At 54.1% G+C, this 24,723-nt stretch overlaps 1 protein-coding gene across 1 annotated transcript in view; it reads left to right on the plus strand.

The window, feature by feature from the left end:
* The first annotated feature begins 7,225 nt into the window (after positions 1–7,225).
* The window catches only part of FAM163B (family with sequence similarity 163 member B), a 34,916-nt gene continuing 17,418 nt past the window's right edge, over positions 7,226–24,723 (plus strand). The window contains exon 1 of the mRNA XM_025360078.1: positions 7,226–8,005. The gene's annotated coding sequence lies outside the window, so the exon portion shown is untranslated. The remainder of the gene's footprint in view (positions 8,006–24,723) is intronic.

The raw sequence follows: 24,723 nt of genomic DNA on the forward strand, positions 1-24,723 counted from the left end.
AGCTCTTTGGGATGAAGCTGGCAAGATGGGCACTCCCGAGACCAGCACCTGGTGGCAGGAGGTGGGAGCACCAGGAGGGAGAGGAGGGATTTGTGGCACAAAAGCAGGGGTGTGGGATTTGGAGGGGAAAGGCAGAGGCCAGCCACTGCTGCTGGGACAGGCACAGCCTTTTCCTCCAGCTCTGGCCTGTGGAGCATTGTGCCAGGTCAAGAGGCCAGAGGGTCATCCTCACCACCACCCTACACGGCTCCACACCACACATGGAGAAACTGAGGCTCGAAGAGGCTGAGAGAAGGGCTGTGTTCATCTACCTAGAAATCAGAGGGCCAGGATGGAGCCCCATTCTACTGGACTCCAAGTCCATATGTTCCCACTGTGCTGCCATGTGGCAGAGGAGCTGTGCTATACGGGCACCCCCAGATCTACATCCCCAGGCCCCAAATCTGGACCCCCCAATTGTGGGCCTGACCCGGAGGAGATGGCAGCAGCTCCACTAGGTCATTCACCCTCAGAGGACAAGACAGTTCCTGTCCTGTCCATTCCTGCATCCCAGCACCCAGTGCTGAGCCTGCACACAGTAGGTGCTCAATAAATGTGTGAGTCAGTCTGACTCAGCCCCTACGCTTAAAAGGCTCATGTTCAAGTAGATTTAAACAAGCAGTTGCAGAGAAACTAGCAGTAGAACTTTGATCACCGCACTATATGCTGCCTTTGACCTTCCCGGTCTCCCGGAGGCTGCAACATTTGAGCTGTGCCTTGCAGGGTGTGTAGGAGTTTGTGGGATGGAGGCAGGTAGGAAGGGCACCTCTGGCAGAGGGACCAGCCCGCTAAAGGCAGTGAGGCGTGAGCATTTGGAAATAGCCAGTCTGGGTATAGCTGGAGTCACGAGCCTGGGGGCGGTTGTGGGGACTCAAATGCTGGCTGCAGGGCGGACGTCATCCTGGGGGTGAAGAGGAGCAGCCAAGGGGCTCGTGCAGGGGAAGGCTGCCCTGGCTGAGGGCGCTCGAGACAAGGGTGGACACACTGGGGCGGGGAATGGGGAGGGTGCAGAGAGGGAGGCTGGAGGCTAGAGGCTGCCCTCTTCAGCCCAGGGCCTCGTGCCATGGTCCAAGCGTCCTCAGGGCAGATTGGCTGAGTAGGGCTCTGCCCCTTCTCTAGGGAGTCAGTGGTGCAGGGAAGGAGGCTCTGGGCCAGCGCTCACCACTGAGCTATTCATGCTCTCTACACCCCTGGCCGGTCGCTTGCCTCTGGCTGCCTCAGATTCCCCCTCGGTCCAATCACGATGGCCGGTGGTCTCAGTGTGGGGTTTCCAGAGCAGGGGGAGGCTCTGCTGCCTGCCACCTCTTATCTGGGTGGCTGCCAATCTTGGACCAGCTGTGTTTGCAGGGGACACTGCATCTGACTCCACAGAGCCGCAGGCAGACACTCTCTCACACGAACGTCTTTCATTCATTCAACAAACAGCTGCTGTGGCTGGTGCTGGGAGACAGTAGAGAACAAGAGGCACAAAGGCCCTGCCCTCGTGGATGTGCCATTCCAGTGCAGAGAGGCAGGGAATGAGTGACCAAACAGACGAGACAGTGCCCCGGTCTCCTTCCCACGGTCTGTGGCAGATTGTGACAGGGCCAGGCCCCTCTCCCATTTCACAGCGTGAGACTAGCCCGGCAGCAGAGCTCATCTGCTCCTGCACAGACCTATAGCTGATGCTCTTTCTGCCTCCCCAAGCCAGCCAGATGGGGATGGAGGCAGCATCCAGGCCAGGGCTTCCTGTGACTCCCACCGCCCCTGGGTGTCCCAGCCCTGGCCTCATGTCCTCGCTCTGCCACAACCACCTGCTTCCCCACGATTACCCCTGCCGTTCTCCTTTCTCTCCTCCCATGCCCTCCTCCTCCTCACCCACATCCAAATCTGCCATTGTTAGGCAGGCTTTGGGGCTGGTAGCTTGGATAGAGTCTGACAGGAGAGCAATGATGTAAGTCCAAGTTTTTATTCTTTGCACCCAAGAGGAGACTGTGTCTGTGAGGTGAGTCCTACGGTGGCAGAGCTGCCCCACGGGTGCTCCAGAGACTGTCCTGAGGGGAGAACCCGCTCTGCACGGCTCAAATGAAAGGCTGGCATGTCAGCCTGGCATGACATTTTATTGTCATGTCCTGACGCTGGCCTGTGTCAGTCATCGTGGGTGTTCTCTTTTCATCCTTTTATTAAAATGAACAGCATTCAGCGACCTCTGCAACCCTGTGCTAATAGAAGCAGAAAGGTTATGGGAAGATTGCTTCAATATTAGGTTCCCCTAGTCCAGATAGGCAATCTCCGATTTTCATTTCTTATTTTCTACTGAAATAGACTGAGGGTCACACCGCAGGCACAGGACGTGGTCTGGGTGGACTTCGGAGTCAGATGGGTCCTGGCCTTGGGCAGCCTTGGGCAGGTCATTCACTTTCTCTGTCTCAGGTTCTTTACTGTAAACTCGGCAAAATGAATGAATCGTGCCTGTCTCCCAGGGCTGTCAACACAGTTCAACGGTAATAAGCACAAGACAAATGCTAGCTATCAGCCAGGTGGTCCCCGTCCCGCTCTGCCCGCCTCAGGAGGCCCTGTCCCGTCAACCTTTGAAACCCTCACCTCCCTCTGAGCTCGTGATGACGAGGCCTCTTGCCTCTGTCTCTGCGCCCACAGTACGTGAGGCAATGAATGAACGAATGTAGGCATGGCTTGCGTTTGCTCAAAGCTGTGAAGAAGTGCTTTGGCTGAGAAAGTAAAACCCAGATTAGGAGTACTCTCTGTTAATGCCTCTCTGGAGTAAAAAAAAATCCCTGCAATGGAGGAAGGCTCTGAAAGAATAAATCCTCCATAACTCCTGTCTCGCTTCTCCTCTGCTCTGTGGCAGGATTTCTCAGGTTGATCCGTGATACACAGAGGGAGCTGGGAGAGACCCCTTGACGGGTCCCCGAGCGCCTCTCAGCACCATCTCCTCCTCATCCATCATCCACGATGACTCTTAAAGAACGAACACGTCAAGCTTGCTGTCACAACGTTTTAAAATGTTGCAGTAATTAAAAACCACCAGTAATTTCTTTTCACACAGATGAGGCTGTCTTTTCAAACCAGGGCAATGGAAACATCCCACACGTTGCACACCTGAGCCCGCACACACCCTCCCACTCTATCCACTGGCACCCTCTGTTGCCCAACCCTCTCACCCTCTCTTGCACACTTTGGTGCCTCGTCATTCTCCTGGTCCCATCTAAAAGACGTCCAATCTAACAGCCCCGGGATGCGAGGCACACTCTGCCTATTCAGCATCACAGAGTAATCACAGTGACTAGCAGTTGCCCATCTCTCAACAGTTTGTTTTTTAAAAATTCATCTCTTCTCTAAATGGGCTTGGCCTTGACCTGCACAGATCATCTGCAGTTGAGTGGACACAGGTTCAGTGACACAAACGGATCAAAGGGGCTGTCGCTGGGCCCAGTCAAATCAACTGCAGAACGTCTTATGGCTGCAGACTAAGAGGAGGAAACAATTCAAAGACCAAACAAAGGTTAATCTAGTAACTGCCGCAAGGCCCAGGTAATTTCCATAAGTACGTGCCAGTGGAAACAGCAACCACTTCAATAGTTTGGCCTGGCACCAATATGAGGAAGAGCTTGGTAAACCCAACACGGACTCCCTTTCATTGCCCTGAGATCCATCAAGCAGCTGAATGGAGGTCGGTGCTGGGGGCCGGGGGGCACCCACACAGACCAGTGAGCAGCTGCCCCTTCTGGAATCTCACAGACTTCTAATGCCGAGGGGTCCCTGGGTGTCAGCTGTGCTGCAAGTGGACAGCCAGCCTCTGCCCAGACATGTCTGGAGATGACGAGCTCGCCCCTTCCAGAGGGTTCCCAGAAAGGGAACGGGAGAAGCTCTTGGGCATCATTCTCGTGACTCTCCACATCCTGGCAGAAACTTTATTCCTCGAGCACTTTGTTCTTTCTGCCTCTGTAGAATTAGAGTCAGCCATCAACAGCAGCTGCTCACATCCTTTGTTCCCAAGCACGTCGTTCCCACCATATGAGCGTGCGGGGGACTGTGCATGGGGTGCAGGTATGATTGGAATGTCAGGGTTTCCCTGCCACCGCTGGTTTTGTTTTTTCCTCTATATCCAGCCAATGAGCACCTCTTGGGCACGTACAGATCCCCAGAGAGAAAGAAAGGCTGATGTCTCTTCTTCAGGAGGCTGTAAGTCTTTGAGCAATGAGGCTATCCACACTTGACTCCAAGAAACCGATGCGCACAGAGGTCCTGCTCGTATAGTGTCAGGATGATCTTACGCAAGCCCCATTTGCCCTAAGTGGAAAATGAACCTTTGTAAACTGCCACCCATGAACCAATGTGTTGGGAGGTGTTCAACCAACTTGGCCATCTGTTGAATTTGAGTTATATCCATGAAGCTCTGTTGTGGAACGATGCTGGTGGTGGGGACAGAGTAGCTGCCGTTGGCTGAGGTTGACACACGACTAAACAGCTTATTGTAGTGGATGGAGCACCAGTCCGGCGGCGGAATGTCGCTCCTCCCACCCCCAGACCTGTTTTTGGCCACCTAAAAGAACTGCGTGTAACTAGGATCCTTTTTTTTTTTTTTTTTTTTGCACGCACCAGGAGAACTTGCTATTTAGGGAATCCTGATGATGAATTGTTTTTATAAAGTCAGACCAGAGACTCTTTCTTGTCTTTCTCTCCCCCCACCCATTTTTATTTTCTGAAATTGGTTTTTGCTTAAAATCAGGACATGCTTTTGCACATAAATAACGAGTTTGGTGGTGACCATCTGGCATTGCGATCCAAATGGAATCTGTTCAGTGTAGTCACCTCTTTGCTGGCTGTGTGACCTTGGCCAAGTCACTTCACCCCTTTGTTACCCTCCGTAAAGTGAGGGTAATGCAGGCATCTACTGTACATGTTGTGGGTAATATTCAGACCTCTTTCAAATAAAATGGGCTCCATTTTAAATAAGGTTTCGTCATCACAGGCATCAGGACCACATCTCTCTGCACAGCACGGGAAAGAAACCAGTATGTCAAGAGGCTGAGAGCTACAGAGTCTGAGCTGGTTCCACAGAGGTTTCCAGCTGCTCAGATCCATAGCTGCAGGATTCTGCAGAGTTTGAATAAAAAGTCAGCATGGGGAGAAGTGGAAGGGCATTGAGCTGGTTGATAAAGACAAGGCTTGGTAGTGGTGTTGCTTTTAAAATTCTTGGCACACATTTGCAACTCTTAAATAAAAAACAAGTTGCTCAGTTGTCATAATGGGGATTTTGACTAAAAATGATGATTTAAAGGATTCCTGTGTCAACTCCTAGGACATCGATTGGCTGACTGGTTTGCCTCTTCCTCCTGGCTCTCTCTTTCTGCCTTTCTCTCTCCTTATATGGAATTTCTATCCGTGTTTACCATCCTTTTTTCTAGGTGGGGCTGGTTGGGGAGATGTGGAAGTACTGGAAGAAGGGGATTAGGAGCAATGGCTTGGGAATCAGGCAGATCCACCTCAGGTCTGCTGCTGTTGAGCCTAAAGTTTTCACCTGCAAAGTCAGGGTAATGACAGTATCCATATCTCATCGGATTGCTGAGAAGACTAAATGAGGCAATGCTCGCGTGGTGTTTAGCCTTGTGTCTGGCACGCATTAAGCACATAATGAGTGATGTTTATCATGAGACAAGTGCCTGGTGGGAGCAGGTACTACTTGCAGTTAATTAATGAATCAAACACAGCCCCTGGTCCCTTAGGAAATGAAGCAGGTGATGTTTAATTATCCTGCTTGGAAGAGAACAAGATACTCGCAGGGGGCGGGGACCAGCTTTCCCCATTAGTTAAGAGAAAGGAGGACTAGCCTGGTTTGCTATAAGAAAACTCTCTATGGTCAAAGTGACATGACCAGCCTGGAGAAACTCAGCAGGGGCCCTTGCCTGGGGCCCCAGCAGGGGAGGCAACAGGCTGGACATTTGGAGCATGTCTGTGTGGTGTGAGCACTCACTCTCTTGCCCAGGGGCAAGTTGCTCACCCATCTGTGCTCAGCCCATCTGTAAAAGGGAAATGGACTCCCAGCACTTTACTCTTCTGTCTGTCCTCAGCATTCTCATGTCTAGAATGGGGGTGAAGCAAGGTTATGGTTACTACCATGATGTTTTTTATAGAGAACTTAAAGGTCGATCATAATGCAAGCACACATTTAAGGCCAGGCGTGGTGGCTCATGCCTGTAATCCCAACACTTTGGGAGGCCGAGGCGGGCAGATCACTTGAGGTCAGGAGTTCAAGACCAGCCTGGCCAACGTGGCAAAACCCCATCTGCACTAAAAATACAAAAAATGCCGGGCGCGGTGGCTCAAGCCTGTAATCCCAGCACTTTGGGAGGCCGAGACGGGCAGATTACGAGGTCAGGAGATCGAGACCATCCTGGCTAACACGGTGAAACCTCCTCTCTACTAAAAAATACAAAAAACTAGCCGGGCGAGGTGGCGGACACCTATAGTCCCAGCTACTCGGGAGGCTGAGGCAGGAGAATGGCGTAAACCCGGGAGGCGGAGCTTGCAGTGAGCTGAGGTCCAGCCACTGCGCTCCAGCCTGGGTGACAGAGCAAGACTCTGTCTCAAAAAAAAAACAAACAAACAAAAAAAAAAAACAAAAAAATAACCCAGGTGTCGTGATGCACGCCTGTAATCCCAGCTATTCAGGAGGCTGAGGCAGGAGAATCACTTGAACCTACGAAGTGGAGGTTGCAGTGAGCTGAGATCATGCCACTGCACGCTAGCCCAGGTGACAGAGTGATATGTCTCAAAAAAAAAAAATCACATATTTATATGGTGCTTTCCTACCAGGCACAGCTCTGAGTGCTGTACATGTTCTAACACAAAAGCCTTCCTGACATTTTTAACACCAGATTTCTCTCCGTTCAGGGTCCCTATGACTGCAGCCTCAGTTCGAGGACCTGCAGAAACGGGGTAATGCCTCCTGGGGTACTCCTCTCAGGAGTAGGAGCCTTAGGTCAGAAAGGTCTCCCTCGTACCCAGCCCAAGTTTGCCTTGCTTTAACGTCTAGCCGTTGGTCCTAGCTCTGTGCTTTGGGGTCAGGGAGAAAGGATCTGCTCCCCTCCCCCGTGGATGTGGGAGAGATCCAAAGGCAGCCGCCATGCCCCAAACACCCTCCCACGGGGAGCAGACTAAGCCCTGCCCCTCCTCTCAATTGCTCCAGGATTGCTAACTCAGAGAAGGGAAATAAATAGTAACAAAGGCGAGCATTTATTAAGCACTTATGGTGTGCCGGGCCTCGAAACATCATCGGATTTCGTTCTCAGACCAGCCCTAAAGGTGCTGGTGTTAACTCCCCATTTTAAAGATAAGAACCAGCCGCTCAACCAGGGTAAGGCACTTGCCCCACTGTGGATAAGCAGCAGCTTCGGCCTGACTCCAGATCCCAACGTTGTGGAAGCCGGAACGCCCCAAGAACAGGCGGAGAGCAGAGGGAGCACCGCTTGGGCGCGGGCCGGGTTGGGGGCGCCCCCAGGCCTCCAGGAGGTCGCGCGGCCCCGGCGAGAGCGGACGAGCCGTCAGCACCAGGGACAGCTCCCCGGGCCGCACCCGGCATCCCCCGACGACTGCGCGCGCGGGCCGGTGACGCGCGCTCCCCGCCAGACTCGGGCGCGCGCCCTCCCCGCCAGCGCGCGCCCTGCGCTCGGAACCAGGCTGGAGCCGCGCGTGCCGCTCGCAGGGAGCCAGCCCGGGCGTCCGGAGTCGCGGCCGCAGCGCGGAGCTGGCAGGGGTGCCCCCCCGGGCACGCAGTCGCCTCCCCGGGGGCCTCCAGGGCCTCTCAGCGCTCGCCTCGCCCGCCCAGCCCCACCAGGCGCCACCGCCGTGGCCTGGGCATGAGCGGCCGCCGCTAGCTGCGCCCTGCCCGGGACGGACGCCCGCCCGCCCCGTCACGTGCGCCCAAGTCCTCGCGGCCGGGGCAGCGCCGTTCCCTTGCTTCAAGGTAAGGGCCGCGGGTCACGGGGTGTGGGGCAGAAGATGCAGGCTGGAAAGCTCCAGCGGGGTGCCCACTCGTCCAGAGTGCCAACTGCAGCCTGCCCCGGCTGCCTCGCACCAGGTCCCCTGACCCAGCTGGTGTCACCCATCCCCTGGTTTCCACCCTCCTCCCTGAGGAGGAGACTGAGACCCAGGTGGGCACGAGGGCCTAGGGAGAGGCGGGGGACCCACTTTAGGAAGGGAGGCTTCATTTCCCTCGGAACAGTGGCCTGGGGGCGAGGGGGCAGTGGGGAGGGAAAGTTTCCCAGAAGAGCCCACTGGAAACCTGGCCCCCTTCTTTTCCTGCCAAGAGCAAAGACTTATTTGTTAAGCTTTGCCTTCTGCCAGAGCTGGTGCTGCATTTTCATCCCATCCCATTCACCCAACACCCACAAGAAAGGGGCCTTGGCCCCACTTCACAGATGCAGAAACTGATTCTTAGAGAAGTTTGGTCTCTTACCCAAGGTCACAGAGTGGGGAAGTAGTGGAGCTGGCCTCAAACATGCCAGCCTCTCTCACCACCACCTCACACCTTTGTCTGTTAGGAATCTCTGCTTCAGTGACAGGTGGGGGGTGCCTGATTGACACTGGGTTTCCTCGGCCAGAAAGGAAAAGACTGTACACATCAAAAACCCAAGAGATATTCGACATGGGTCCTCCGGACTCCACTGTCTTACCCCACTCATGTCCTGTCCTCCTACGGCCAGGGACTGCCTGGGCACAAGTGATCCTGCTAATGTGTGTGTCCTGTAGCAGCCCCGGTGGCTCTGACACAAGAAACTCAAGGGTCAAGTTCATGAAACCTCCTGCAGGGTAAAGGGAGTATCCTTGAGGCCTGAGCCTCAGCATTCATCCTGGCACCTTCCCCAGGAAGTGGGAGCTCAGGAGAGCCAGGGAGCCACCCTGCCAGCCTTCTCCCCTGCATTTCCCTCAGCCCCTGCCAGCCCAGGCTCTTCAGGGCTTCTGGGGAGAGCAGTAATTGCCAACCCCAAAAAAGTTCAGGGTTGCTGGGAAAGCACCTTTGCCCATCTTCCCACCTTCTCCCTCTTATAGAATAGAGTGGAGTGGAGGTGACCAGGGCTCTACCCACCTGAAAAGGTGAGAACCAGCACTTCCTGGGCTGGGCAAGGGTTGGTTTTAACTCTTGGTGCACTGACTGCAAGCTTCCTAAACAGCTTAGGTGCTGGCGGCTTGTGAAGAAATCTCACCCTAAGGCTTGGGGACCCAGGAAATGTGGGGTTTTGTTCATTTGGTCTTGCACTTGCTGGCAGTTCGTTGAGCATCTGCACGACACGATGAAAAAGACCGACAGGGCAGTCTGTGTACCCTGGATCCAGCTGGGTTTTGGGTTCCCTATCAGCTGAGTTTCCAACGGGGCTGGCTTGTGTGGACTTACTCAGAAAGCTTGGAAATGGCTCCTGAAGGATTTGGGGGTCTGGGAAGGATCCACAGGCTCCCAGCCTCAGTGCCCCAGTTGCAGGGGGAGGGAGTGGGAGCTCCAGGGTGCACTGCTGGACTCTCAGGACCTGCCAACACCACTCAGAATCCTGGTACACAGAGGTGTTGCAGCTTCTCCAGCCTCCCCTCTCCAGCAAGTAGGTAAAGGAGCCCCACAGAGCTCTTCCTACCCTTGAGGCTGGAGTCCCCAACACACGTCTGTCATGCCGGTACTATCAGCAAACATGAACAAGGGCGCCTGGGGAAAGGTAGGCACAGGTGGAGAAGTCGGGACTCATCTGCTGAGTTCTGTCCACCTTTCTGGGTGACCTTGGGCAAGTCACTTTCCTCTCTAGACCTCAGTCTCCCATCGACAAAATTACGGGGTGGATCATTTAATGTCCCCTCTGAGCCATTGCAGTTGTGTTCGTCTAAGCCCTGGATGGAGTATGGAAGCTGAGAGGAGTGCAGTTCCTCCCTTTTTGCCATGGTATTGAGGGGGTGCAGAGCGGTTTTGAAATCTTCGTACTGACCGGAGTCCAAGCCCCCAATCCCTGCCAACCCTACTCCCTACTCATGTGATCACCCCTGTTTTGTATATTTAGGGGCTGGCTCTATATTCCTGACTTTTCTGGTGCTGGTTCTGGCTGAGGCTTCACAGCACCGGGACCCACTCCTGCAGTGAGACCTCTGGCTCCTGCCACGTGGGCCTGCCTCTGCAGCCTCATGGCAGCCGGTTCCAGCGAAGAATAATTACAGCACTCTGGAGGGGAGAGATTTATTTCATCTCAGTCAATTACCTCTGACTCTAAACTCTCGGAGCAGGAGGGGAGGCAGAGTAGCAGCCGGGCCCTTGTTCTGTCCTCCACTCAGCTCCTGGCCCCACTGCCACTTCCCTCTTCAGAGTAGCAAGTCCTGATCTATGTGTCAGTAAAATGGCAATTTGTGTGGCAGAGAGAGTGGATTCCAGGCCAGACCACGGGCACATCACTCCACATCCCCATCTGCAAAAAGGAGGGTGCCCCTGCCTTCCCTGCTGGCACATGGGACACCAGGGCAACTGTGAGCCCGGCCGAAAGGCTTTTGGACACCGAGAGCATGTGGTCCCGGGGCCCACCCTACAGAGGCCAGGGTGGGGCTGGGGGGCTTCTCTACCAGCTGCTGCCACACTTGGCGCTGGTCCTTCTTGCAGTGTCTCAGTCCTTTTGGATTTGCTCTAGAGGGGATTTGATGAGTTCTGAGGCCTCAGTGTTTGCCAGCTCCCTCCCTCCACTGCCGAATCCTCCCGCAGGCCTTGGCCCAATCCCCGCTTGCTGGGGGTTGCTTGAGGGAGGAAGGAATCCTGTTGCCCCTGGGGTGATGTGGGCTGGTGGAGGTAGAGTTCAAAGCCCGGCTTTGCTGCTTTCTGGCTGTGGAACCCTGGATCTGAAGCTCTTGGGCTGGAAAATGGAGATTGTGCCTCCTCCTTCCCTGGGGCCTCATCAGTGAAGGAGGAGGCCGGAGAGGCAGGTGGGGTCCAATTCCACCAGGCTTGTAAGCCCTGCTCAGTGGTTGGACTTTCCGCCAAAGTCCACAGGAACCAGGGCCTGTGAGCCTCGAGGGACACGGTCACCTCTGACCTTTAGGGACCCTCTCTGGCTGCACCATGGGGAATGACTTGGAGAGGGAGCCCTGCAGGCAGGAAGCTGGGGAGGAAGGGAAACAATGGGGGCCTGGACCAGGGTGGTAAGAAGAGGGCAAGTGACAAGCATGTGGGGGGCTGGATGTTTGTGTTGGGGTGATGGGAGATGGCCTAAGACTGCCCAAATGTCACTCCTATACTACTCCCTTAAGTCAGGCTCAGGCAGTGCCGGACACTCGGGATGGGCCACGTGTAGGCAGTGAGGATGCGGCCCCAGGGACCTGGGGGAGGACTGTTATCTCAGCAGCAGCTCAGTGTCAGAGCCGTCATTCCACTGGGCTGGATGTTACCGCCTGTGCTCTGGGCGCTCCCAGCCCTCAGGGAACCGTGCCTGTGGGAGTGGGTCCCTGCCGGACTGAGCTAGTCACCTCTGCCTTTGTGCTCAGTTTTCCCAGGTGGCAGAGGTGGAAGAAGGCTGCACCAGCTGGGAGGCTCCAGTGGAGGCTGGGCAGGGACTGGGACAGAGGCCCCAAAACAAGCCAGGCTCCCGGGGCTGCCACCTCGTCCACCACATTCCCTGGCTACTGAGGGTGGCAGTGTGGCTGAGTGGACAAGAGCACAGCTTCTGTAGCTAAGCAGCGCCGTGTTTCCATCCAAGCTGTGTGTCCCTCATGAGGTTACTCAGCCTCTCTGGGCCCCAGGTTCTTCATTCATAAAATGGCAATCATTACATCCGCCTCAGATGTGCCAGCTTACCTCCCAGCCAGCAGACCGGGAGAAGAGCCCAGGCCCGGCCGAGCCAGGTGCCAGGTGCACCCCACGCAACCCTGACCCGTGCTCACTTCCTGGCTCTGCTGTGAGGTGGCCTCAGGGCCCACAGGCCTCGGACTGCACCCGGCAAACAGGCCAACCCCACACTGTGGGGCGGCCTTGGCTCCTGACCTCAGTGTTCACACACAGGCATAACCATCGCCACCTCCATCTCTGTTTCTCATGAGCAGGTCCACAGTTTCTGCATGCAACAGGCTGGCCCTGTCTGGGAGCTGGGCCTGCTGGCAGGTCCCGGGTCCCTGGAGAACCGTCCTCTCTCTTTTGTAATCATCCTCATTTGCATTTGCTGTATTTGGCTGCACTACCTTATAGACATCAATCTGAAATTGGGCTACTCCAGATGGGGTTTGAGGACCAGCAGCAGCAGCTGAGAAATGCAGGTTCCCAGGCCCCCAGACCTGTTGTAACCAGCCCCCAGGTGATTCCTGTGTTCCGTGGAGTTTGAGACTCACCACCCACCACAGCAGAAAAGAGGTTCTATTTGCATAAAGCAAGGGTGATTGTCTCCTTCATGTTCCTTATATATTTAACGTCATATATTAAAGGGTGTTTGAATAAAAGAAATACATGCTTGCGGTAAGAGAAAAGCCAAGCTATTCAGCTTTTGTTCGTTGGTTGGTTGGTTGGTTGGTTGTTTTTACACAAAGTAGAAGCCCCCGGTTTCCTGGGTGTGGCCTGCCCCCCAGTGCTCGGCTGTGTCAGTGACGTGGGTGTCAGCCACACCGGGCACCACCGAGGGACCAGTCTGTGTGTGTTCTTCCCTGTCCTTTGACTTCACAGGTCTTGGTTGTGTCTGCGTGTCGACACCCTAGTCTGTCATTGATTGACCTGGACCCCTATCAGTAAACAGTCACGTAGGCCATCCACAGGTTTTATGTTTTGTGTGTGTTCATTTTATATACTCGTCCACTCAAGTAATCACTGCAGGGAAGGATTTCGTAGTTGGACGAGGGATGTGCAGTGTGAATAGAAATAAATAGGCCGGGCGCAGTGGCTCACGCCTGTAATCCCAGCACTTTGGGAGGCCAAGGCAGGCGGATCACTTGAAGTCAGGAGTTTGAGACCAGCCTGGCCAACATGGTGAAACCCCGTCTCTAATAAAAACACAAAAAAAGAGCCAGGTGTGGTGGCGTGCGCCTGTAATCCCAGGTACTCAGGAGGCTGAGGCATGGCAATTGCTTGAACCTGCGAGGCGGAGGTTACAGTGAGCCAAGATCACACCACTGCACTCCAGTCTGGGTGACAGAGTGAGACTCTGTGTCCCCCCCACACACACAAAAAAAAAAAACCAACAAAGAAAAGAAAAGAAATAGCAATGCAAAAGCAGCTGTCCATGGATTAGAAGATGGGTGCAAGGTAGCAGGTACCCAGATTCGAAGGAACGTATGCCCTGGGCTGGAGCAGGCAGGGAAGGCTTCCTGGAGGTGGGGCTTAAGCTAAGCCCTGAAGGACGAGTATGGAGCAGGAAGGAGTCGGTGTGGCATAGACATGGGGTCTCCTGTCATCACCAGGAGGCAGGAGGACTAGTCTGTCGACTTTGGCTAATGAGCGGTGGCCCCGCTAAAGATGCCCCTGAATTTCCTCTACTCCCTTTGAGGGTGGGAGAGAACAGGCTGGGCCACTTCCCTGTCATCTCATTGGCTTTTAGCTTTCCAAGCTGCATTGTGGCTGGGGTTGCTTTTCCCGCGTGCTGTCCCCCGACTCTCATCCCTGGTCTCCACTCCGCTCACCAGCCATGCAGACCCTCTGCGGTTCCTGCCAATGCATCCCCCTAGCGTTAGCTCTGATTATTTTGCCAAGAGTGATCTGAGGCTCTGGAGGAAAAGGCCCGCTGCGGTGGGACGCGCTGGGGATGCATTGGACCCACAGCAGCAGGTGGGGAGGCGTCTGGGAATGGTTTCTCTATAGCATTTGTCAAGGGCCTCACCTTTGTGTTTGAAATGTCATGTTTACATCCTGTTTTCGAGTCCTCCAGTTGGCGTTGGCAAATGCAGTCTCACTTGATTCATTAGGGAACTTTACTAAGGCAAAATAAAGATGTTCATTTTCCCAATCCGAAGGCGAGCACCCACCCACCCCAGGTGCCCTTTCTCCCTGGGCCAACGTCTTGCGCTGGCCCCTCCTCTGCCCTGGAGCCCAGCAGACTCCGCTGAAAGGAGAGCCCATATTTAGGGCCAGAATCCCATCTCAGGTCTCCCCTCTAAACGGTTCAAAACTAGCCACTGCTTTAAGAGGGCTGATTCTGGGATATAATGATTCAATTCTGATTCAAAGGAAGGCAGAAAAGAGCGTCCAATATTTTACTAGAAAAATATCAGCTTCTCTGCAACATTGTCGACTGTGAGCTTCTGGTATTTACCTGTGTTTAGAGTTTGTTTGGTTAAACACTTATTATGCAGAAACCTCCTGCCTCTGTATGAACCCATTTACAAAATTAAAAATGTAGTCAACTTTAATTTTACCTTCGTGGAACTTCCCACATGAGAGTTCCCTCTAATTACTGAACAGATCTCTATTTCAAAAAAAAAAAAAATTGTTTTCCAACACAGAGTCTTTTTTTTTTGTTTTTGTTTGTTTGTTTGTTTGTTTTTTTGTTTGTTTTTTTTTTTTTTTTGAGACGGAGTCTCGCTCTGTGGCCCAGGCTGGAGTGCAGTGGCCGGATCTCAGCTCACTGCAAGCTCCGCCTCCTGGGTTTACGCCATTCTCCTGCCTCAGCCTCCCGAGTAGCTGGGACTACAGGTGCCCGCCACCTTGCCCGGCTAGTTTTTTGTATTTTTTTTAGTAGAGACGGGGTTTCACCGTGTTAGCCAGGATGGTCTCGATCTCCTGACCTCGTGATCCGCCCGTCTCGACCTCCCAAAGTGCTGGGATGACAGGCTTGAGCCACCGCGCCCGGCCAACGCAGAGTCTTGAACAATCACTCGTGTGGTCTTTTTTGTCACCCCTGGGCTGTGCCGTCCTGTTCACTGCTGGCCCTTCTCTTCCTGGGAAAACGCCTATCATTGCCCAGGCGCCAGAAGGGGAGGGGGTAGCACTGGTGGACGGAAGCAGGGGGAGGGAGGAGCAGGGAGGGCACGTCCACAGAACCAGTCAGATGCTCTGAACAGTCGCAAGCGTGGGACCCCATAGCCCAACCCCACCAGCTGGATTCGAACTCTTCCAGCTGGTGAGCGTAGGCATGTTACTGAACCTCTCTGTGCCCTAGTTTCCTGGTCTATGAAACTGGGCCTGGCTCTTTCCTGCTTTCAGAGTGATGAGGACTCATCCATCGTCATCCATGGGAGATCCCAGGCCCAGGTAGAAGTGTGGCAGATGGAACTTGTTATATTGCGGGGTCTTGGGCATGGCTGGAGGCAAGGCCTGCCAAGTGGCCCTGTGGCAGTGCTAAAACTCCCTCTGTGTGTGTGTGTGTGTGTGTGTGTGTGTGTGTGTGTGGCAGGGTTCAAACCCTGCTTAAAATCATTCCCAGCTGAGGATAGAACCCAGCCCCGGTGCAGCCCGTGGAGCCCCACACAGGACAGACCCTGCCAGCCCCCAGCTTCCCTGCTGGTCCCCCCTGCGGTACTCCGTGTGCTGTCTACTGCCTGTTTCTGGAACCCTCAGAGTCCCTTCCTCCCTGAGGCTCCTCCCACCTACTCCCCTCTCTGCCTGAAGGACCTCCTGGCCAGTGCCAGGTCCCAGCTTTAGTCAGCCCTTCCGAGACGTGCCCTGACGCCATGGTGGTCAGATGGCTGGGTGTTTTGTGTGGCTGTGGCTCCCCCGGACCAAGGCACCCCATGGTTAGGGACAGAGACGGCATCTGGTTTCCCGTCAAAGTCTTCCCTCAAATGTTCAAAAGCAGCAAAATGTCCGCAGGGAAGAAGGGACTTGCAGTGTTCCAGAAATGGGAGGCGAGCCGGCGTGTGGGAGCAATCCGGGGGGCCGCTGCGTCTGACCCGTGTGGCACCCGTGGTTCTCCAGTTACGGGGGCTTCAGTCATCGGAAGGGAACTCCAGAGGGGGTGGGTCTCGCCTGGCCAGGCCCCTGAGGTTAATGCTGCTACTTGTATTGACAGCACGACCAGTTTCTAAAAATCCTCTCATCTGCAACGCAGACCCTTTCAATAGCACGCCTCCGCTCGTTTAAAAATGGCTGAGCCCAATTTCTTTAAAAAGGAAAATTAATGTTAAAAAATTGCTCCAGGCGGGGTCTTTGCCGAAGCCTTGGTCAAAGACTGCTCAGGGCAGCGGAGTTACCGCACAAGTTATAACAGAATGGCTGAGTTGGCTCCAAAGGCGCGCCCTGCCCAGAGAGCTCAGAGGCTCAGGAAGGGGGCCCGGTGGGTCTTTGTAACCCCTGTGCCTAGTACGGGGCAGTGGGTGGTCAGGGCTCCAGGAGGAGTGAATGAGAGTGAGGAATGGATGAAGGGTTGTCAGCTCACAGGCCCTGCTGCCCTCTGAGGCCCTGCTCTCAGACAGCTTGCAGGTGGGTAGGGCCCTCCCAGGGGTCCTCATGGCTGGTACTTGGGAGAGAACTTGGGGTGACCTCAGGGAGACACAAAATGTCTGGAGTTCAGCGAGGAGCTCGAGGCAATGAAGCACCCGTCTACCCCCTACCAAGGGAGAGTTGAGTTAATGGCCTTGGATGAATTGTTATTTGCGAGGGGAAGAGGGGGTTAGGGGGCGTCTGCGATTGTTCACTGAGCGTGCGATGACACCAGTTATCTTCCGAAGTCCCTTCTGAACCTAAGAGGAAAGGAGTCTCAGATTCTGAGCCGCCACTGGTTGCATGTTCTGATTTTCTAAGACTCTCAAATGTGGCTTTAAGATTGTGGGAGGCTGTGACTCCAGGAGCTTAGACCAACCTCTCCTCAAGCCCCATCACTCCCTGGGCTTCCACCCATCCTTTTACCCTCTGGTTTCACCCCTGCTCCCACCCCATCCCACTGCAGACCCCATCTACAACTCCAGGGAACAAGCTGGGCCCAGCTTCAAATGAACTGCAGGAATCTAGAGGCCCAGCTGCAGGGGCCATCTGGGGCTTCCCTCGTAAGTGCCAGGTGCCCTGGGCTCCACTGAACTGAGAGTGGGTGACCCCACAGGGAAACAGGGGTACCATGGCACATGCCCCTGCCCCGGCTGCCATGTGGGCCAGCCAGTCTCTTTGGGATGGGCCAGGCTGCTGGACTCTACCTTTGCCCCTGCATGCTGCTCTTCATCCACCCTCAGCACTACACACACACTCAAACACACACATACGCACACAGACCGCACTCACACACCTGCACACAGACCGCACTCACACATGGACACATACACATATGCACACAGACCACATTCCCACACACACATGCACACAGACTCATATTCATGCACACACATTCACACACATGCACACATATACACCACACATGCACACGCACACATGCACAAAGTTCACATGCACACAGACCCACACACACGTGCACACACAAACTCACACTTGCACATGCACACAGACCACACACACACATATGCAGAGACACACACACACGCACACAGACACGCATGCACACATGCACACAGGCCACACGCTCACACTCACGTATGCACACACACATATGCATACACACACACACACATGCACACAGACCACACTCACACATACATTCACAGACACACACATGCACACAGACCACACCCACACTTGCACATGCATACACATGCACACAGACACTAGCACACACATGCACACACATGCACACACACTCGTACACAGACACACATTCATGCACATATACACACATGCACACAGACCACATGCACACACACATGCACAAAAACACACTTGTACATGCATACAGACCACACACATGCACACATACACATGTGCATGCTTACACATGCACACGCTTTCACACACATGAACACATGCACAGATACACATGCACACTGACACGCACACATATACACAAACACAACTCACACACAGGCACACACACATACATGCATGCAGATACATGCACACATATTCACACATGTACACAGACACATACATGCATACAGAGAAACACACATGCACACACTCAACACATGCACACAGACATACACATATGCACACATACACACACCCTTTACACATTGACACACATAGACTCAGACACCCACAGACACAGATACACAGACACACATTCACAGACACACACACAGGCAAACACACAGACACCGGCTTCAGCTGCTGTCAGGCTTGCAGTGGGGTCCCAGGACCCAGGTTCCCTTTGTGGCACAATGCAGTACCCTGTGCTGAGAAGGGGAACCCAGAGGAGGCCTGGGAGGGCAGCAAAGCTTCCGCGAAGTCACGTCTGAGCTGAGAGCTGAGCAGGAGCCTGACCTGACCATGCAAGGAGTGGATGGAAGTTCTGGGTCGATGGAGCAGTGTGTGCAAAGGCCAGGAGGCAGAGGCGAACTCTGTGCAGGTGAGGCATTTAAAGGCCAGAATGGCTACAGCCCAGAGGCAGGACAGGAGGAGGGTAGGAGACAAAGCTGAAATTGCAGGGCTCAGACCAGGTGGAAGGTGCCCCCAGGGCACAGGTTCGAGGGTCACTCACAGGGAAGGGGGAAGGCCCCTGGGGGAGGGGGTGCTGCCTGCATCCAGCAGGGGCAGGCTGGCACCCTTCCCCTCCATCTGCCCTGGGCTCTCCCTCATGGGGGTAGAGATCTCAGGGCACCTCTGAGCAGCCTGAGAGGGGACATTGAAAGGAGCCCTGAGTGACAGGCACATGAACCAGCAGCCCAGGTGTTCATTTGGCACCTGTTTGCTGGTGCCTCAGGTCCCTGTCCCCAGTGCCCCACCTGTGAAATAAGATAAGGACTCCTGTCCCTAACTCTCAGGCTGCTCTCTCCGGGGAGATATAGACCCAAGAACTCAACCAAAACTACAGTGGGCCGAGGAGCACGAGCGTGTTATTCTAATTCACCACCGACATCACAGTCCTGGGAGAGCAGTCCCTCTCTCTCTCCCTCCCTTTCTCTCTCCCTCCCTCCCTCCCTCCCCCATTCTCTCCTGCCAGCAGCAGGTGCCTGGCTCCCGGGCCGAAATTGTCCAAGTGTCCCAACTGTTGGGTTAAGGAGAGCCCCACCTCCTCACCCTAGCACATGCAGTGCACAGCTGTAGCCATGGAAACTGCCTGTAACCTTGTGAACAGCTAAAATAGACATTATATATTTTTTGGCTTGTTGTTTTTTCTAAAAAAAAATTGCACGTCTCTTTTGTTTTCACACTCTTGTGGTGACGGGTAAGGATGCATAAGGGTCAGGGTTGGTGTGCAGAACGTGCCTCGCACCCCACCCTGTGCCTTGTTCCACCCCATGCTCCCTCTGAAGGGCCTGGGCCCAAGGGACTGGGGTCCCCGGGGGAGAGGCCCTGAGGAGCTGCTGCTTCCTCAACCCTGCCTCTCACAAGACAAGCCTGACTCTACCCAGTCCCCCACGAGCAAAGCACCTCCCGCTGTCTGGCTCCCAGGGAGGCGCCTTGAAGCTGGGTTTTGTGAGATTGAAGGCTGAGCAGGGAGCCCCCCAGACTGGCCGCTTAGATGTTGTCACCATGGCTCAGGTTAGGACCCAAACCCAGTGAGAAAATCAGAATCCACAGTGGTAGGTCCAGACCTGTGTGTCTGAGAAGGAGCTGAGTTTTGGGCCCTGTCCCCTGGACAAGTCTAGAAAAGGAGACAGTGTAAATGCTGCTCTTCATCTCCCCTTCATTTTGGAAGGGTTTTTTTTTTTTTTTCTTTTTCTGGATTGGACGTTCCAGGTTGATGGCCTTTCTTTTTTTAGTACTCAAGAGACACCACTCCACTGTCTCCTGGCTCTCATTGTCTCCAGCAAGGGGTCTGCCGTTATTCTTACCTTCGGGCTCCTGTAGGTCATTCAGCCCTTCTCTCTGTGTTTAGATTTTTCTCTTCATTGCTGGTTTTAAGCAATTTGATTATAATGTTCCCTGGTGTTGTTTTCTTCCTGTTTCTTGTGTTTGTGGTTTGTGGAGCTTTTTGGATCTGTGGGTTTATAATATTATCCAATTTGGAAATTTTTCAGCCAATATTTATTCTAATTGTTTTTTGCACCAGCCCCAACTTCTTTGGAGATTCCAGTTATACATATATCAGACCCCTTGAACTTCTCCACACCTCACTGACGTTCTGTTTGGTTTTTCATTTATTGATGTTTTTCTCTCTATTTTATTTTGGATCATTTCTACTGCTCTCTGCAAGTTCACTAATCTTTTCTTCTGCCATATCTAGTCTGAGGTTAATTCCATCCACTGTATTTTTCATCTTAGGCATTGTCACGTTTTCATCTCTAGAAGTTTGGTGGGTTCTTTTGCGTATCTTCTGTGTCTCTACTTAATACACTCAAGTTTTCCTCTGGTGTTTTGAACATATGAGCTACAGTTAATAACTGTTTTAATACCCTTGTCTCCTAATTCTATCATCTGTGCCACTTCTGGGTTAGTTCCAATGAATTGATTTTCTGTTCATTGTGGTTTGTATTTTTCTGCTTCTTTCCATGCCAGGTACATTTTTTACTGGATGCCAGGCATTGTGAATTCCACTTCATAGTTACATTGCAATACATATTTGTGAGGTCTGTTGTGGGATGCAGCTCAGTTACTGGGAAACAGTTCGATCCTTTCAGGCCTTGCTTTTAAGCTTTGTTAGGCAAGACTAGAGCAGCTGTTAGTCCAAACCCTTCTGAGTGCTGTACCCAGTGCTTCATGAATTAGAAACCTTCCCTGATTGGTGGGAAGAGGAACTATTTCTGGACCTGTGAGAGCTTCAAATATTGTTCCCTGGAATCCTATCAACTAGTTCTTTCTCTTGCCTCAGGTAGTTTTGTTCACATTTGAGTCACTGTTCAGCCAGCTACTCATGGGGGACCCTTTGCAGAGCCCTGTGGCCCCACAGTTCCCCACGGAGCAGTAGGCTACTCCCCAGTTCTGTGTCCTGTGACCTCCAGCGACTTTGGTCTCCTTGGGCTATCATCTCTCTCCGCAACTCAGGAAGACCAGCGGGCTGCACCTGAGCTCCCTGCACCATAGCCTGGGATTCCAGCTGGAGGGAGCTGGGGCCACCACAGGACCCTCCTTGTCTCTCCCCCATGGTTTGAGGAGTGCTTCCCTTCGTCACCTGGTGTCACCTTCAAGCAGGAGGGCAAGCCTGGTCCCCATTACCCCATCTTGGCTGAAACTCTGGCTAATGCTGCTTTGCACAACAAGGGTGAGGCCCCCCCCACCGATTATGGGGTGACTTCTACTGTCATCTCCATTTTATCAAATTGAAACATGGAGGAACCAAGAAATTTAGCCAAGGTGATGCACAGCCCGGATTCAAGTGGCACCCACCTTGGTGCTCCCAGACAGGAGCATGGCAAACTCGGGGGCTCCCCGCTCACAGCCGCCCAGGCCAGAAGCCTCTGGTTTCCCAGGACTCCTCCCTGTTCCCCATCAAACCACCACCGAGCCCTGTTAGTGCTCCCTCCCACTCATCCCCCATCCCCTTCTCTCCAGCCCACCACCTCCTCCCTACAGTTGACCATGACAGCCTCTGAACGACTTCCTCCCACTCTGCCTCCACACCCACCCCACCGTGCCTGCCTTGCACCCGCAGCCACAGAGCCACTCCCAAAAGCAGAACCGGTCCAGTGACTCTCCTGGCCAGCCCCTTCTGACCCTTCCCCTGGACGCATTCAGTCCTCATTCAGCTGAGAGTCAACAGGTGCCCACCGTGGGCCCAGGACACCATTCCAGGCACCAGAATAAAGAGACTGAGCTCCTATCCTCAGCAACTCCAATTCCAGAGGGAAGAAACAGACAGTAAATGAAGGTATACTATGCCAAGTATGGGGTGAAGGTACAAACCAAGCAGGTCAAGTGGGTGAAGAGTAACCACGGAGCAGGCAATATTTTTGATACATGGCTTGGCAGCTGTAAAGAGCAGGAAGCCACCGTGGGAAGGGTGGATATGGGGACGGGTGGATATGGGGAAGGAAAGGGAACCTGAGGCCTGACCCTGGGCCCCTTCACGCTTAGAGGTCAGGAGAGGAGGATAAGCCAGCCAAGGAGGGAGGGAGAAATCGGGGAGAGCGCAATGTCCCAGAAGCCAAGGGCTGCAGCCCGTTGTCCTCAAAGTGTGGTCCGAGGATGCCGCACCAGCAACACCAGGTGCTTGTTAGAAATGCACAGTCCTGGCTGGGATGCAGCTCAGTTACTGGGAAGCAGTTTGATCCCACAGGCCCGGTGGCCCACGCCTGTAATCCCAGCACTTTGGGAGGCCAAGGCAGGAGGATCACTTGAGGTCAAGAGTTGAAGGACAGCCTGGCCAACATGGCAAAAACCCCGTCTCTACTCAAACTACAAAAATTAGCCAGGTGTGCTGGCACACACCTGTAGTCCCAGCTACTTGGGAGGCTGAGGCAGGAGAATCACTTGAACCCGGGAGGCAGAGGTTGCAGTGAGCCGAGATCATGCCACTGCACTCCAGCCTGGGCAACAGAGGGAGATTCCATCTCAAAAACATAACAAACAAAAACAAATGCACAGGCCTGCAGCCCTGCTCCCCAGGCAACTCGATGCATGTAAAATGTGAGGAAGACTGACCCGGAAAGTGTTTTGGAGAGTAAGGAGCACCAAGCTGTAACAGGGAAGGCAGGGACAGGGCTCCAGGAAGGCTGGCTTAGGCACCAACGCCCTGCTGCCTGCCAGGTCTCTGTTGACCTCACCCCTCTTGTCTTGTCCCCCTCCTGCTCTTATGCTCCAAGCAGGATGAGCTTCTCCAGGTCCTGCCTTGTCCTGCCCACCTCTGTGCCTTTGCACATGCCGTTTCCTGCCCAGGGTGCTCTTTCCCATCTTCTCGCTACTCATCCTCAGGTTTCAGCATCTGGGCCCCTCACTCAGGGCCATCTCTCCTGGCTGCCACCCCTGTTAACACTCCCCATTCTCCCTCTCTGCACTCCCCAAATCACAGTGCACATTCATGTCCCCCCACAAGACTGAAAACTCCACAAAAGCAGGGACCCAAAGCTAGGCCAGGATGCAGTAAGAGCTCAAGGAATATTTGCTGCTGAATTATTGATACCTATAAATGCCAAACATGTGGTGCAGACGGTGGGTGCTACTAGAGCCCAGAAGAGGGAGCCATCTTCAAGGGTGGGAATCAGGAAAGGCTTGCTCAAGGAGCATGGAGACAGATGGCCAGGAATCTCAGTATGCAGAGCTGAAGGGGAGTTCAAGGTCCTGGGAATGGCACTAGCAAAGGCCCAGAAGCAAGAAAATGCAAAGTTGGTGGCTGGGAGGCCAGAGGAACAACCTCTTACCCAGACAAGTCTAAAGGGCATTGGGGCAGTGCAGGTGAGGCCAGAAATGTAAATCAGGAGCAACATTGGAGGACCCAGGACATCAGATGTTTGGGGCCTAGGTCAGGAGCTGTGTTTGAGAGAGATTCCTTGGATGGACTGATGGGGACGCCTTACGGGAAACAAATGTGCTGCAAAGGAAACCTTGGCACTATTCCGAGAGCACAGCTCTGGACGTAGCCACTGGGACAGGAAACCAAACCGCAGCGTGGTCTACACAAGCTGATCTTGTCTTGTTAAAACGTAATTGAAGTCCTACCAGTTGGCACAGTCACAGAAATGTCCCCGCAGCCCCAGAGCCTGCTCCACACTGGCCACCCCGTCATCACTGAGAGCCTGCCCCATGGATCTGGGGGTGGCAGAGGGGGAGTAGATGTGGCTGAGACGGGCCTGCCCTGGAGCTTCCAGCCCAGACTTAGCAAGGGAAATTCCAACGAGAGGCCAGTGAGGCGCCATCGAAGCCACTGGCACCACTAGCCCCTGGGCAGTGTCTGAGGTTCAGGGCTGGGGTGCAAATCTAGCCTGCCAACAGCCCGTCTCCCTCAGCCAGGATGAGGTAGGGACCCTGACCCCAGCACCGGACTGTGCTTGGCACGCAGCTGGCTCTCAGCAGATGCCATGGAGAGGAGGGAGGAAAGCTGGAGATTGTCATAATTTTCCTGTTTTAGAGACAAGACTGAGGCCATGGTCGCCCCGATGCTAATGGGGAGAGTCTGGATTCCTGCCCAACTCTTTCTGACTCCCAGGCAGATGTGGACACAGCCTCAGAGGCATCCAGGCCTGGGAGGGAGAGGTGGTATCAACAGGCATGAGCACAGGCTGCCTGGAGCAGGGGGCATGGAGGTGAGGGCCTGGGAGCAGGTGCATGACCTAGGCTGGCAGAGGAGGCAGTAGAGGTGGCCTGGGCTGGGGCTGGCAGAGGGCATGGATGGCAGTGGACAGATGCTGGACTCTGGAGCTACTCAGGAAATTAAATGGGCAGGATTTGCTGGAGATGAGATACAGGAGGAAACAGCCGACTCCAGGCGTCACTTTGCTTGGTTGGCTGAGCAAGAAGAAATGCTGAGACGGGGGAGTCTGCCTCCTGCTGGCTGCATTTCCTTGGCAAATCACTTCCCTGCTGTGTGCTCATCTGCAGAATGGGCACAGCAATACAGGGGGAAAACCTTCATCAACATGACCCAGGTCCCTGTAAAGACTGATGAGGGGGCGCTCTGCTTCCTGCTGACCCGCACCGCACAGGCGCACACTGCACTCACACACGTTCCATGTTCCTAACTCAGAGGGCCTCGGCCTGGCCTGCACATTGGCGCCACCAGCAAAGCTATGCACGTATTGGTTCCTGGGCCCACCCCTGGAGCTTGTCCTGTCAGTGGCCTGGGATGCTGCCAGGTCTGGGGCAGATGTAACTGCCTGAGGTGATTCGAATGTGCA

This window comes from Theropithecus gelada, chromosome 15 (genome assembly GCF_003255815.1).
Source record: "Theropithecus gelada isolate Dixy chromosome 15, Tgel_1.0, whole genome shotgun sequence".
NCBI lineage: Eukaryota > Metazoa > Chordata > Mammalia > Primates > Cercopithecidae > Theropithecus > Theropithecus gelada.